Consider the following 17,194-nt stretch of genomic DNA (forward strand, 5'->3'; position numbering starts at 1 on the left):
AGGGAGAAAAAAATGTTACCATCAGCTCTAAGATGCCTTAAATATTTTTCCCTTTTCTGTTTTCCTTATCTTTTGTTTTGCCAAAAATAATTTTAAAAAGGCCTTCTAAAGTATAACATTTGAAGTATTTCCCCTTCCCACAGTGTTGGTTTTGTTTTTTTTTTTTTTAAGGTGTTCCTTTTGCCTTTCCTCAACCCACAGAAATGAACATGAGCCTTTACTAGGCATTATACTGCAGTTCTGTTTTGTTTTTTTTTTCAAATGAAAAAAAAAATCAGCAGTTCAGGACAACATTTTAGGTGAGACATTGCCTAAAATGGAAGGCTGAAATTTTTTGGTTGCTTTACCATGATGCCCTTTACAGTTCTAGCACAGAAAATATTGAAATGCTTTTTCTTTCCTTTTCTTTTTATTTTTTTCTCAGCTTGTTTATTGTCTCTTAGCTTGGTTATGTCCAGTTCAACACTAAGTAGGCAACGCTATTAAATTCTAATCACTTGGTTGAACAAAAGCCTGCTTCATAAATCATTCTTTAATAGCCTGTCTAAAATTTCTTTAGGGTGTTGGAGCTGCATTGCAATGTTGCTTTGCCGATCAGACTCTAATTATAGAAATTATACATCCAGCAGTTAAACCAGTAAACAAGCCTTCTCAGATTGGTGCAGTAATCCTGTGTCAGTTAGGATCTTTCATGTTGATTCTGGATTTCTGTCACTCTCTAATCCTGCTGTGCCCTGAAATATCTACTATTACATATCACCCCTGCACTACTTAGACTTCACATAGAGAGCTGTCTTAACTGCTGTTTAAAGCCTGCCTCACTGGATTGCTTATTTAGAAGTGTTTTAGCAATTAACTCAAAAAGCATAACATAATTAAAATTATTCCGTAGCGTGAGGCGGTACCATGGAATACAATAGAGAAGAAAGAAAGAAAAATCATACTCATGCTATTTTCTGGGCCATTATTTTAGTCTCATGGTTATGTTATAGGAGCTAAATTATTCAAGAAATATTATTGGCACTGCTGTTTTATAACAAGGAGTGAAATTAGGGGATGTATAAGATTCTTGTCAAATGATTTCTGGCCATGCATCACCTAACTGGTTTTTTTTTCTTTGTATAGTAGTTATTTCTATCACAAAGTTTGGCACTATTACAGTTGCACCCCAGGATGTGCTTGAAATGTGAAGGGATCATGCAGGTTACAAAATACAAAGTATTAATTATTTTCCAACATCTTATTGTTAGTACCAAAATTTCCTTTTAGCAACACAAGGCATTAGCAAAAAGTTGCAGGAGCAGGGAGATATGGAAGACAGAAAGAAGGATTAACTAGGCATTTGCAGCATAAAATTAAAAACATTGATCTTGTTTTAGATTTTAATGCCTTTTCTTATCAATTTTTCTTTATAACGTTTTGTTGTGACCTGAGTTTGGGAACAAAATTTCAGTTTCAGTCCATGAGTTATTAACCTACCTCTGACATCAGCTTTATTAGATGGAAAAGCTGCCTAGCAGAATGAGCACATGGCTGGTAGAAACAGCGTTTAGTCTTACTCTTGTAAAGATCAGAATATTTAGAGATCACTGCCATTCTCGGTGCATTTAATTCAGTAATCTAACTCAGGATATGTATCTGGGAGGCTGATAAATGGGAAAGCTTCATCCCCCAAAACTCTGAAACAAAAATGTGGGTAGGCTGCTTCCTTGGTAATTTTGTTGAGCAACAGAAGAGCCTTCCATCTGTCTTTATGGGCTGTTACTGAGCTGTATTCTGTAGGATCAAAAACCTTCGGGTTTGTTTGGGGTTTTTTTAACAGTCCTCTCTCTGTATGTTTCTGTACCTCAAAGGTAGTAATGAAGTTTGTCTCAAATTAACATCTGTTTCTATGCAGAATTTCCTAAATTGTCATGTTTACAGCTTAAGAGTCTTGAACTGGATGGACTGAAAAGCAGATAGTCATAATTTGGCAGATGAAACAATAAACTGCTTCCCTATGACAATCCAGTCCCACCACAGCATATTTGTTTCAGACACTGCATTGACACATGCCTATTTTTACTCAGCCATGAGGCTAAACCAAAGTTTTATCATTCAGGGTTGTTGTGTAAAAAAGGCCAAAGCAGGGCCTATGTTTTTGTTTAAACAGCTGAGTGGGAGAGAAGCTTTTTCTGAGCCTCATTTTTGCACCAAGCACTTCCATGCACGTGTGAGGCTCCCCTGGCCCCAGTGAGAAGGAGCAAATCCCAACACCTCCAAAATTGCCATTGCTTCTGTGGGCTGGAGTTTAAGGGGTAGATGAGATGAACTCAAACCGTTTTGCTCCACTTGCTGCTGATCCTGATTAAAATCCTGGCAGTAACAGTTTACTTTTATGTCAGCATAATCAAATAAAAGCTGTTTGAAGCGTAATAGCCGGAACCGTAGTTAGGAACTTGTCACACGAGCAATTCAAGAAAGATAAAGGTAATATTAATTATTTTAGAAGTAATTTCACTGAATATGGTGCCATGAAAAAGAATCATGGTTAACAGTCATCTCATTCCACAGAAAATTTGAGCCAGTCCAGTTTATGCTCATCTGTGAATTTGTTTACTACAAATTTCTTCAACGCCTAATAGCTCATTTGTTCAAAACTTTGCAAGAAATGATTCAGCAGTTCTTAAAATGTTTATGAAAACTTATGTATTGGATAACTTTTATGAAGCCATTTAGCAACCCTTGCAATGTTATGACAATAATTAAAAAGGGATGATACCACAAACTGCCTTTAAGCAGGGTAAGTTTTTCAGATGAAGGAGTTCTTACTTCTTACAGGAAGAGCAACACAGGGTTTACAGAGCAGTTTAATTCAGCCCAAGTTGCACAATTCAAATCAAAGTACAAAAGTGTCAAGTGTTCAGCAGTTTTTCATTGCTCATAGGACTTTTTTTCCATAATATCTGCTATGTTTCCTGTTGTGAGGTAAGGTTAGTGACTCCTACCTGCTGACTCGTACCAGAGGCAGGCAGGGAAAGGGACCCACCACCACCTTCATGAACCTGCATGATCACTAAGGAAACAGAATTTAAACATTCACAAAAAACAAGGGAAGGTTTTTAGCTGAATGATTCTTCTCACGTTTGCTCTGACAATCTTTACATTGCCTTGTCAATCTTACATTGCAAGATGTGAATTCATAGGTTGCACTGACATAAATGCAAATTTTTATATTTGCATTCATTGCAAATACATCAGAGGCTAATTTTTGCTGCCAAGTTCAACTTGATGTTGTGAAAAGTTTTTAATAAATTAAAAATTTCATCTGGGGAACATAAGACACTGGAATATCTTTAAATAATGTAACACTAAATCAGTGTGTGATCTTTGCTACAGGTAGAGTGAAATGGATCCTTTGTGAAGTCTAATGTATTCCAGTCCAATGAGCATTTGCTTCTTATAGTGCATTTTAGCAAATGATGCATTACTAAATTTTAGTTGAAACATGACCTTGGGCAGAATAGGCACCATTGCATAAAATCCTAGAAGTCTACACCAGTATACAGAAATTAGTTGGTTTTTGGTTTTTTTTCCTTTCAGCTTGAGTTATTTAACCATCATAGTTAACAGCATAAGAATTACATCTATTTCTTTTGTGATAAATCACTATTAAAATGATATTTTGTTCAAAGAATCACAGGAGTATCATTCACTGATGTGCAGATTGTGGAACTCTCCCTGTCACACATTTCTATCTACAGCACCTGCCTTACCAGTCTGTTCACAGGTCCTTGATGCAAAGGTTTCTGAAGGTTTCCTTTCTTTCTGCAGTTCCACAAGCAGCCATCAGGCCTGTTTTCTGTTGAGAAAACAGATCAGTAGCATTATGTTTTGTTGACACCCAGAAATGAGTCATCTCTGTGTCTTTTCTGGAAGATGCAGGTTAAATAAGGTCTCCTTACTGCGTTCTTCCTCTTGTTCCCCCTCTTCAGCTTCACATTCCTGGGAAGAAGCAGGAGGCACAGTGAGGCATAGGCTGCAACCAGCAATGATCAAACCCTTCAAGAGCTTTCCAGTAGTTACTCATTTCAGCAGATTTTCCTGTTTGGTGACTCATTTCCTTTCAGAAGTTGCGTGCTGATGTGATTGACACCTCAATTTTATACTGACAATTATAATTTTGCTTACAGCTCAGTTTTGTGGGAGGATGAGAGAGAATTGCTTCCACTCGGTGGTCATTGATCAGCTTATTAATTAGCAAGATCCGAGCAGTTTGCAGCAGGTGGATGTAAGCAGATGACATCAAAAGCAGGTTGTCTCTGCTGCTGCTCCACAAAGCAACCCAGTCCTGCAGGATCAACACTCCTGCTCTCACAAAGTGAACTACAGCAATCCACTTCATGCAATTATAGTATAAATAATCAGCTGCTTAAAAGCTCGGCCCAGTGCACTTCCTCAGTACAAATATATTACTGGCCAGTTTTCTAAGATCTTCAGCAGCATTTTTATTTGTTTCCCCCAGGGCTTGTTTCACTGTGGTATTTTGGTATTTGACAGGTGCCTGTGTATTCAAGTTAAAAGGAAAATGAGGGGGAAATAAAAGATTATGGATTTTTCTAATAGCAAGTCAGTTACACTTAAAATGTGTTCTTCCTCAGGTGAATATAAAAGGATAATAAATACTAATTTAAAAGACAGATTAATTCAGTCTTGTTCCATGCTATCATTTTTTTATATATATAAACAACTATGAAGTGATCTAATAGTAATTTACACCCACTTCTTCCATGCTCCAAATGCTGGTGCTAGCTATGTTGAACAATAATAGTTATTTGACAAGACCTAATTATTTTCCATTAATGTAGTTGCTTTTAAGTAAAGATAAATACACAGTGACTCAGATTTAAGGTAAATCAAGATTTCAAAGAGATTTGGAGTAATTTGTGATTGATGAGATATAGAATTGTTAGAGGGAAAATAACACTCAAGTAAGTAAAGACTGTATAAATTAAGTCATTACATACTGGGAATATCTAAATGCTTTGTCATCACTTATATTTGTTTTCTAGTGTGTGATTCTGTTGGAAAATGTTGATTAATCAATGTGGAAGAGATTCAGTATTTTTAGTGGGAGTTGGTTTGTCTCATTCTAGCAGAAGCAGGTGATTCATCCTTGTATTTGCCTTTAAGTTGGCTTTTTTTTTTTAAAGTTTTTGCTTGCTTCAGCAGAAATCTGGCTTCCAAAGTAACTTGTAACAATTCCTGTGTTTTGGTACTTAGTAAAGTATATCAAATGTGTTCTTGCATTTTGTGGACTTTCCTCATTGAGAAGGATTGGGCTGAGAATCTGTATATGTGATCAAAATTACCAACTAAGTGTTGCTTTAGGGTTTCTTTCTTTTACATTGTGTATCAGTGCCACTTAAGAAACCTAAAGTATATTTTCTGCCTTTGCTTCTGAGAAGAGACAAAGACATACGATTCAAATGGGTAGGAGAAGGAAGTCAAATAGGAAATACTTCCAGCATCTGTGGGAAATTAGTCTTGACCAGCCAGTGTACTCAGCAGAAGAGGCCTCTGCTCCTGCTGTAGGAACAAACAGCAAGGACCTGTGCTGTGAAATATGAGAGGTTTTAAGAAATTGTGATTTCCCTCTACTGGCTTTTTCTGAACTCTGGAGCCTGTGTGCTATTTTTGAGGCTGCAGAGGAAAGTTGAAAGGATTCTGGCAGAATGTAAATCATGAGATCATTAACATTTCAGCCCAATTTCTCTCCAGCAATGTGTAATCGTAGCAGAGATGATTGATGGGATTGAGGACTCACAAGATAGATATTATGGGTCATTCCCTCATATTTCCTCATTTTCTTTCCCCTTTTGCTAATCCTGGTTTCAGATAACATCGCTCAATCAATTTCACTGCTGGTCTAGAGCTGTATTCTTCTAATATCAGATATTATATCAGATATATCTCTGGATAGGTATGGGTTCTGCCTTACTGGTTTTTATGCTTGTCCCCTTTATTTTTGTTTATGTCCCATTATAATATATGGCAGAAATATCTGCAATCATATAATTGATCTAGTCCTTGAAACTGTAAGGTTGTTTTTTTTTGGTTTGGGTTTGTTGGGGTTTTTTTCCCCTTGTTCCCTTGATATGAAATCCCTCCTTAGAAGACACAACATTTAAACCAAAATGACTGTTTATCTGCATTCTGTGGAAAATGAAAGGAAGAAAATGATATCTTTTTCTTATCCTCCCTGTTGGGGGTCTCATGTGACATGATAAAAATATATTCTGTTGTAAAATGCTCTTAACATTGGTTTGTTTTCATGGTAGGTAAGCAGAGGGGAGTGTGGAACAAGGAACACTGGCTTGTCACATCTTTCCTCCATGTCTATTCAATGCTGGCGAAAATTAAACCCAAACAAAACACGATTCTTAAAATTTTTCTTTTTAAACGTGACTCGGAAACAAAATAATTGGTTGACGTTGATGTAGAATGTTCTAGCAGCGGGTCTAGGACAGAAAAGTATGTGAAAGGCATCCTGCAAGAAAGGGTTTGGCCAGATGGCAAGGCTGTGCCCAGAGAGGCAATGGTTTATGTGCAGAACGCTCCAGATTCTTGCTGTGGGTGCCATCCCATTTGTCCATTGCAATCAGGGCTTCCTATGGATATGTGTCAGCTGTGCTGTATGTGGAGAAAAGAGTTTTTCAATTTTTCTATCATCTTTCCCTAAGGCCTGAATGAAAATTGCAAAGGGAAACTGAAGGCAAATTGATTTATGTGCCTCTCTGCAGACTGTAGCTATGAAGGTACAGGAGTTATAGAGTGTATGGGCCAAATGTGGGATAATCTTAATAGACCTTTGATCCACAGTTGTCTCTTGACTGTGATAAATCTCATCTCTCCACTTCATTGTAGCTCTACATGCTAATTAATTAGAAGAAATAATTTATCTACTGGTGTTTTTATACTATCACTTCAGCATTTAATGAGATTCATTGGCTTGTTTGAATGCTATTTCAAGAATGCCTGCCAGAACAAAAGAATATATTTACAATGATATGAAAAGAGTATGTAGATAGGCATATCTGCCCCACAGCTTTCAGTAGGCAGGTATGAAACTATGAGTTTAATCTTCAATGGTTTTGTTTGACAGAGGAAACATTGATAATGCAGCTGTGGTGGTTATTTCTTTTGTTTAAGAAGTGAAAGATATTCTGAGATGGAGTGAAAGGAAATACATGTTTAATGTTGCATGTGAGGAACGGCAATGTCAGTGAACTCAGTGGATGGGTGGTACTGAGTGGTGCTTTGCTGTTGACAGCCACCAGATCCCAGTCCAGAAGGACAGTGGCACATACAAATACAAATCCTGGCTCTCAGGCAAAGCCAGGTTGGCAATCTGGGGAGTGAGGATGATTCTGCTGACTTTCAAGTCTCCTGTGACTTCATGCACAAAGTCATGCACTTACCTTAAGTCCCATATTCTGTAAGAGAGATAAAATGTCCCAAAACTGCAGAAATTTCTTGATGAACTTGACTTTCTTGAATTTCGCTCCAAGTTCATTCAACAAAGTCTTCTTCCAAAGATAAAGTCTTAGGTCAACATTTTCTGTTGTACAGCATATTCTTTCAAAGCTACTGCATATAAAGTAAATAGGTACAGTCTGATATGGACAGTAATAACATTTTTTATTATGAAAGTATAGATTATTAATATTAAGGTGTTAATCCTGTTTAACATACTTATGTTTGTATTACAAATACACAGTAATGAACTAGAAAATACCATGAATTAGTTGCTTCCAAACCATTTCATTCTCCTCCTCCAGTGGTTATGACTGGGTACAAAACTAGCAGGAAGTCCTTTTAAGTTTGATGGTTTTTTTCTCCAACAAAAACTTCAGCAAAGGGATTTTATTAATATCAGAACAATCTGCTGAAAAATATCTAGATTTTACATCATATTTTATTGACTTCAATATAAGCAGTTGGGTTTAATATCAGTGCAGCAGAATATGCAGCAGAACAATGTGGCATCCCAAGGAAAGCCAGGAAAGAACATCAGATTGGGATTTTTATGCTCTGAGGTTTTTTGAATGATAAAAGTGTAGAGTGGGAAGTTCCTTCCTGTTTGTTGTTTTTTGGTTTTGTATTCAGGAGAGGAATTCTCAACTGCTTTAGCTGAAGCAGCAGATCTCTCAGGAAAGTTGGTTGTTTGTTAGGAAGAATCACTTTAGAATTGCTTCAGGCAGCAGCTGAGTTTGATGGATCTTTCTCTTCTGCTGAACTGCCTCCAGACTGAAAAACAGTTGAAGAATACCATTCTCTGGTTTTAACAAGTTGTTCCTAAGTCAAATTTATAGCTGTAGGTATGTTATAATAGGTATCTGATTTTTTTTTTTTTTTTAATCAAAGTGAAAAAACAAATCAGCTTCCCTTTTCACTCTGTAGAAATGTTGTATTTTGAGGTTGTGGACACTGAGCTCAGATTCCTCCAGAGATCAGGGTACATCAATGTGTATCAGTGTCTCTGACTCAAAAGGCTATTTTAGTTACAGAGGAAATGTATGTTAATGTGCTTTAGCGACAAGAAAATGTACAGAGCTACCAGGAAAAACTTGTTTATTTTTAGAAAGTATAGCATGCACTGATATCAAACTAGAGTTGTGTAAATCAATCCTTTTTCTAGTGAGACCAGATGGATTGGATGGGAAAAATAAAATGGCCTGAAGCCAAGTGACAAAGAGCAGAGAAGGTAAAAAAGATTGATTTTTGCCTTATTTCTGAAACGATTAGATTTTAATTTAGTGAGAAAGTTCCTTCAACTTATAAGTTGTTGTTTTTTGGTTTTTTTTTTAAATTTCATTCCAGAATATTTTGCATTCCATTTGTTATGGCGTTAAATTTTTATTCTTCATAGTGAGAAGACTTTGGGCTGAGAACCACTATCTCAACTTGATTTCCACCTCAGCCCAGGTGGCAAACCCCACATCTGTAGAAGAAGGGTAGGAGCTGGATGGACTCCCCATTAAGGAAACTCTGTTAAGATTCTGTTTTCTGCTCTCCCAGAATGCCTTACCCTGGTCTCCAGCCTTTTTTTGTTTGTCTTTCCTCTGAATTGACTTTTGGCTTGTCATATCTCTGGGCCTCATTTTTACATCTGTAAAGTAAAGAAAACATTACAGCAGCCCAGCAGGGTTAAGAATTGAAAGAGGGCCTTATCAGAGGCTGAATCATACCTTTATCTACCAGTATTATTAAATTTAGATCTATTATCATCGCTTCTGACAGAGAAACAACGAAAGACTGGATTTGTGTACCTGGCCTTTGCTCCCCACTTTGGATGAGGCTCTCTAGAAAAGAAGGCTAAGGACCAGTCAAACTTCTCATGTGTTTGAAGATGTGGTCAAGATCCTTTAAACTTCTGTGCTTGTGTTCTCTCTTTAGCTTCTTGTAGACATGTTCATCCTTAGCAGTACTGCAAGGTTTAAACCTGACAGCAGTACAGCCCCAGAACAAACAGGAACAAGCATGCAGATGGACAAAGGAAATACTTCCCAGCACTGGAGCACACCTGAGAGATACCTTATAGTTTGGTATCATTGAAGATCTGTTTAACCAGCATAAGATCTACCTTTTTAGAGACACTTTCCTTTACCTGACTATGCTGGGAGTATTTGGTGAAGTGGTGTAGCTCTTGCTCTCCATTTTCCTTTGCCAGGTGGTTTTTCATGAACTCTACATGACATGCTAGAGTTTGCTTTCTGATTGGCTTTCTGGTTTTGTTTCTGTGTGTGTGCAGTTCCAAACCTGATCCTTTTTAGCTAGAATATGGGAATGACTAGTGATATCAGGTCTCTTAGTGATCCTGCTGAGATAATGAAGCCTGGTCGGAAGACTGTGGTATTAAAAATATTAAAATCAACAATAACAAACCCCTCATAGCATTCATCTTGCCTGCTTTTTAGAAAGCAGTATATGCCTGGATGCATTTATCAGGACAGTATTCATTATTCTCCAAAGGATGGCAGGCTGCAGTCTCACCCTCCCAGCTGGGCACCACTCCCCACGCTGGGGCTGAGCTCACAGCACTGCTGTCACACTGGGCTGTGCTGGCAACCTTGCCAGGATGGGCAGCGGGAGCAGGGCAGCCTTTTTTTGTGCTCTACTCCTAGAGAAGAGTTTTTCTTTCATTGCCCAACTGTTCTGTGCCTTTGTTCCTTTCTCCAGCCTCAAATTTTACAGATACGGCTTGGGAAAAATAAATTATTAATAGATGCAAATTAAATCCTGAGTACTGTTGTTAGGGCAGAAATATATTACAGAGAGCTTGCAAGATACTGGAGGTTTTGCCTAAAGAAAGTATGTTACTGAAAGTCATTATCAGATATAAATAGGTAGGCCTGAAGGTTGGGTCGATTACTATCTAGATTTAGTTTTCCAGACTATTTACTTATTGTAGTCCACATTATGCTGAATTTGTAACTGGCAGGTATTTTATTATTTATTTCCTGAATGAATTTATGGCTCACTACTTTATCCATGTTTTGTTTGGAATCGTGAATTTTGCAGACATCACTACCTGATGATTTAAATTGATTTAAATTGTTTAAACCTTACCAAACACACACTTAGTGTGTACATGCTTTCTCTTCTTCCTTTCTTCCATTCTTTCTGTCTGTCTGTCTTCTCCACATTCTGCAGTATCTGAGAAGTTCTCAGCTGTGCACAAGCAAGAAGCTTCCTGCAGTCCCAGGCATCTGTGCTGGCATTTGAATTAAAGGGATGAGTTTTGTGAATACCCCTCACTGAAATAGGGAGGCAGAGAGGTTAATATAAGAACTGAGTATTCAACTAGGAGTGTTGTGGGGGTTTGTTTGTTTATTTGTTTGGTTTTGGGTTTTTTTCCAGAAATCTGCAGCCCCTGGTATATCTTTACCCAAACAAACATTAGGGTCTCTTTAAAAGTTTCTCCAGTGATTACCTGAAAACATATTATCTGGGTGGGTGTGTTTGAAGGTTGCAAACAGCACAGGATGTTTCATTCAATATCAAATTTCAGAATGTAGGGAGTCTTTGTATACCTTTAATATGTAGATTTATTTTTTTTTGTCCATTGTCAGTAGTATAATCACCAACCTTAACAGCTAATTTGCTATTGGATATCTCCTAGCACGCTGTAGTTTTATTATCAAAAAGCTAAAGTAATATGGTCTGTTAACTTGATGACATTTATAAATGATTGTACCGAAAAAGAAGGCAAGAAAATAAAATGTGAATTCTTCAAAACTTAATGATGGCTAAAAAAACACCCAACTCATTCCCAAACATGCCTTTAGGTTTTTCCAAACATCTAACTCCGTATGATAAATGCACCTGACCTGGTTTATGTTCACAATGTGGAGGACATGCACAAAATAAATTATGTTCTAATATCAATTTATGTATTAAAAATACATCTTTTTATTATGCTTTTGGGTTTTTTTTTCTTTTTATCTCTCTACCGTTATCACTGAATTTAAATATCCAAGACATGGTACTCAGGTGGTGTCAATCAGTGCAACCTGCTTGACTTTGCTTCTGCCATTTCAAACCAGCTGAGATCATGGATTTTAAAATATTCTTTAAAAAGTCATGGTGAAACATTTCCTTTGTGTTACCTTGAAATTTTTTCTGAAAGTGGTTGTAATGGAGCATATGTCACCTAAAACTAATTACATCACCAGTCTGGGCTTTTGAGCTGGTGCTACCAGCTGGAAAGGTTTTAAAACTGCCTATGGGAGTCAGGAACCTGATTTCCACTTCAAATTGATGCTAGACATTTAGTTTCACCTGATGCAGTGTTGACACAGTCTTATTTTGAAAATTTGCTCTGCACTCACAACTCTTAAATAAGACTTTAGCAGGAGTTTTGTGAAACCCAAATTTGAAAGTAATTTTACTTTGTCCACATACATTGTGCCTCTCGTTATTTTTTTTCCCCCTAAAGAAAGAGAGGAGAATCTGGTGGTTTACTTCTTTTCCTCTCCTGTTTTTTACAGTTTTATAGAGCCATGTGAGTTCTGGCATTGAACCCAGACAGGAAGAGGTCATTGCTGTAGGAACAAACTGCACATGGGACTGCATTTATTTAAGCAGATGGTAGCCATGTACTGCTGCAAACAGACAAAGCTGTCTTGCTGCATCCATGTGCAAATGTGATGATTAGGGCATTCTTCTGGCATGGAAGAGAAGAAGATATAGATTCCTTCAAGCAAAGTGATTCTGTGCTCCCCAGCTCCTGACTCTGTGCTCCATCCAGAAAGCTGCTATGTGGAAGATAATCACAGGCATAGCTACTGATACTATCTTTGCTTTTAAAAATGATCCTTCTGCTTCTTGAACAAAACAAGCAAGCAGAGAGCAGTTTTAGGAAGAAGCTTATTCTGCAGAGAGGATTTTGGAGTCAGGACCCTGAGCAATGCCTGCATGCAGCCCCAGGTGAGGCCCTTATGCTTTGGAGAGAGGTTGTGTCTGTATCTGTTGTCTGATTGAAAACTTCACAGTTCCCAGATCCAGACTATGGATTTGGATTTTACACTGGCAGGAAAAGTCCTAAAATGTGAGGTGTTGCACCACCTGATTGCAGACACACTGGTCATTCTTCATGTGTCTGACCTTTGCTATTTCCTCGAGATGAAAAAAATGCCAAAATTTGCAGTAGTTATTTATCAAACTAATAAGCCAAAGCAGCTGGGCTAAACTGCCGTGCAACAAACATAAAGAAAAAGAAAGTTTTTCCAGTTGGCTGAAATGACCTTTTGATTTAGGGCTGAGAAAGCTGCCTGTGTCCTCAGACTGGTAAAAATGTCATTAGACAATAGTCCATTCCTCAAAAGTTAAAACCGCAGGGGAGTAATTTTCATTAGACTATCAAATAGATCATGAAGGGCCATCATTAAAATCTACACCTTTTTTTTTCCTTTATTTTTTTCATCTTGGATCCTAAACATAAAACCTTCACATAAAATTGCCTGCCTTATTTCTGACATAGATTTGATTCACCAAAGTCTTATTCTATCTAATCTGACAAGAGTCCAGACTGCTTTATGCATAATATGCATTTGGGACATAACAAAACCTGTGTTCCCATGCTCTCTGCCATATGTCCCAGAAAAATAGCCATGTTAAAGGTTTTTGTGGGAGATGGGGGAGAATCCGTGTGTCAGCCATCAGAAGGTGATCAAACAGTGTGGAGGTTGAGGGAGGTTCAAGATAGAGCAATAAAATTAATAAGCTGATTAATGACAAATGATGTCTTGCTTACAGCTATCCAGTGGAACTTGGAATAAGTTTATGAGAGAGAGCTTATGCTCTCTTAGAAAGTTTGTTTTTTTTTTCTCCCAGTAACCAAAAGCACTCCAGAAAGGTGTATGCATCAGGAATGTTTCCACTTGCTTATTGATAGCATTGTCGCCACTGGTAGTGGTGATGACATTTTTTTGGAGACATGCCCTGTGATTAGGTCCATTTGGACCCATTATCAAGGTTTAAGGGATTATGCAACCTACTTCCTTCTTGTTCTATTCCCTTGTTACACATTATCCATCTGGCTTGGTAGAAACTGCCTCCTAACAGTTTTTTCATAACTGTGCCAAATTTCTGTTCCCATGGAAACTGTTTTAAGAGTGCTTTAAAATTTGAGAGGTGTACCATTTGCTATCTAGAATGGGTCCTATTTCCATTTTCTTCAGTCTTTGTATTTCCTTTCTTTTTTATTACCAGTTAATGTTGCCACTTGTTCTGAGCAAGAGCAAAGTCTTGAGTTTGGACACCAGTCTTGTATCTCAGTTTCCACTTCTTTATCTTGTGAAAAACAGTCCTTAAAGGGTTTACAGTTGCTTTATGGCACCATTTAAGAGCCAGGAAGGAAATTGCACACATTAATAGAAAGTAGCACAACAACAGTTTCAAAAATGTGTAGTTTTAAGTTCTTTAAAGGGGATTCTGGAAACCACTAAAAATGTTTTTACCATCCATGATTAGATAGGCTTATTAAATATGAAAGGAATTGTTGTGATGGTATCTCAAAGCATCTATACATGTATAGAGCTTTCTATGCAGGCCCATTTCACGAAAAGGTTTTCAAAGCTGTTCAGCTTTGAAAGGTGTTACCTAGCAATTCCATGGAAGAAATAAATCTTTGTTTTCCATTCACAGGAAACTGATCTGCTGCATTTGTTAAATATTTTCTAGAAAGAGATTAAATGTCACAGTGCTGAGGTCTGCTCAACCATTGCACTAAACCAATGCATTACTTAATAATCCCATCCTAGATTCCACTCACATAGCCACAGGCTTGTGACTAAAGAACAGAAAAAAACCATACAAATTTCAGAGATGTCTTTCACTCATGAAGAGAGCAAAGGTTTTGAATAATTCTGTGCTTACACGTTGCCATAAGATGCTATTTGTAGCATCCCATGAAAGTGTCATCTGTCTTCTGCTGTCTGTTGGCACATTTTCTCTGAATTATTTACATACATGCAGGTTTCGGAGAAGACTCTGTGAGGATTAGGAGGGCAGAGGTAACCTGTCATGACTGTATCTCTATTTGGATATAATATTAAGAGATTTAAAATGCGATACATTTCCTAACCGACATAAAAAAACAAAGGTTTGCTCAAGGTACTTAGTGGGCAGAATACTGATTTCCAGACCATTGTTGTTTCCAGAACCTTAGTTCCTCCCGTGAATCCTTTATTTGGAAAAGCACTTAATGAAGGAGTTGAATTAGAGCCCAATTAAAAGGTGTTATGGGGCTTATGTATGTGCTTAAATATTTTCATGGACAGTGATGAAATTAAGAATCAGAAGGGTTTTGCTAAATCTCTGGTTGTTGGAGCAATCTGTGCTATTGTGGTTTAACTCAAGCTGGTTGTGTTTAATTCCCTCTCCTAAAAGATCTGAATTTAAACAGGCTTTACCCTGGGCTTTCTTAAGACTGTTACCACTTAAATAAATGATAATAAAAATGGAGAAATATATTCTATTGTTTAGCACAAGATACCAATAGAAAGGCAGAAGAGGAGGCAGTGAAGATGTAAGCTCAAAATGGAGTTCGCATACTGAAACAGAGTCTCTGATTTCAAGTTGTACCAGGATTTCTCAAGTCATCAAATTGGTGCATCAAACTAAAGGTCAACAACTGCTATTTAATCTGTTGGGAAGGCAGGGTCTGGTATAAATCTGAAGGGCAACACAATATAATTAATTATTAACCTTTAAAAAATTTGTGTAAACAGAGAAAAATAATGATTCCAACAACCCCTGAGTAAAATCAGGGATTTTCGTGCTCACCACAAAATGTTAAGAATGTAGAAGTCTGAGCAGAATGTAAAATCAAACATTTTTCAACACACTTGGAAACTTATGTGAATTGTTTATTAGATCACTGCTACAAATCCCTTGAAAAAACCCCACTAACTTCATGGAGCTTTAAATATGTCTAATTAACTGAATGAGACAGGAACTCTTAAATAACAGGTGCAAACAATTAAGTAATCACTCGAGCTGTTACGAAAAATAAGATTTAAACCAGATTCAACCTGACTTCTGCAGTTTTGTTGAGGAAAAGAACAAGAAAGAGATGGATCCTTAGAAATGCAGTATATGCCCATTTTAAATAGGACAGGGGAACATATGTCAACACCACTGGTTACCTCAGTGAAGGGGTAGAGGGCAGGAGGGGACTCGGAGTCCAAGGGGAGCATCAGATGCACAGCATGTACTTCTGCATCTTTTCCTACCGTGTCAAATAGAAATTCAAAGCATGTCTTATATTGTTGTTAAAGTTTAGGAGGAGGAGAAAGAAAATAAAGCACAGTGAAGTCCCAAAATAACTAAAAAATAATTTCTCACTAAAAATACAGGAAGAGCAAGTGTAGGAAGAAAACTGCAGTTAGTGAACATCAGTCTTGAGTCCAGATTCATTATATAGCCTGGTGTGCATTACTAGAGGATATCATCTCTGAGCTGTTCATGTGGGAAGTGCCCAAGAGCAGGGAGCAGCATCTGAATAAAAAAGTTAACTGATGGACCTGTTATATGGCAAATTCCAGCTTTATACAGCTGAAAGAACTGAAAACCATTTGTTCTAAATTTAAGTTGCAGTTTACAGACTTTATAGTCCCTTTCCTATGCTGCAGCAGTATCTGCTTTAACAAAAGTTAAAAGATGGAAGACCATAATAAAACCAATTCATATTAGAATAGTTGAGAAATTCTTGGTGACTTTCAAATGCACAGGAAGATCACCCAAGTGTGAAAATTAAATTAAAAGTGGGGGGAAGAAGGTATAGTTCCAGCTAAGGCTGAGCTACAAAACGTTCTTTAGAGTAGAATGGGAGAATGTGTTGTAATCGCTAAGACTTGGCTGGGTACACTGGTGTAGGAGAGGAAAAAACAAAACTACGACATATTTTTAGTAACAAAAATATCTCCAGGAAGCTTCCTTTCAGAAGTGACTGCTGTTCTCATCAATTCATGTCCTCATGTGCTGTTTTGATGTGCTAATCAATGCCCAGCACATGGCAGTATTCATACAGCAGAAGTCCCTTGCCTGTGTAAGAAGGCAGGTACTCCTGGAGACCTCTGTGTTCCACCAGGAAAAAAGCAAAATTGAACACACAACAGCAAAATGAAGGTGTGTAGTTGTGTTAGCATTTTAGAAAGGGTGTTGTGAGCAGCACACATGAGAGAGGCCTCTCTGTGGTGTATGAACAGCATAGTTGACTGTGTTTCAACTTCAGTGGCAATCACTGGATTTTCAAAGCAATGCAAGTCTCTGACCTGATTCAGGCTCTGCTTGTGGGACTAAAAGGACTTCCTAAGTCATCAGTGTGTGGGCAGGGATGTCTTATATTTTAAACTGTGGGCAGTTTCTTATATTTTTTTAGAACAAACACTTCTTCAAAACAATTTAATTTTCCCTGAAGTGTTCTGTTGTTCCATCTCAGCTGTGTGCTATATTATGCAGGGCCAATTAGGATATTGGGAATGAAGACCTCTCTCCTACCCATGGATACTGCACTCACCAGTTCTCTTTTGGTGCTCTGCAGTGGAGCAGACATGTTATATGAGTTTGTGTGTGTGTGAGCAGAAATTTGACTGGTCTTGAGCCCCTCTCCCTTGACTTTTAGAAAGCTAGGGCTGATTTCCACACT

The sequence above is a fragment of the Myiozetetes cayanensis genome, unplaced genomic scaffold, assembly GCF_022539395.1.
Source record: "Myiozetetes cayanensis isolate MyiCay16 unplaced genomic scaffold, myiCay2020 scf15, whole genome shotgun sequence".
In the NCBI taxonomy this organism is placed as follows: Eukaryota; Metazoa; Chordata; class Aves; order Passeriformes; family Tyrannidae; genus Myiozetetes; species Myiozetetes cayanensis.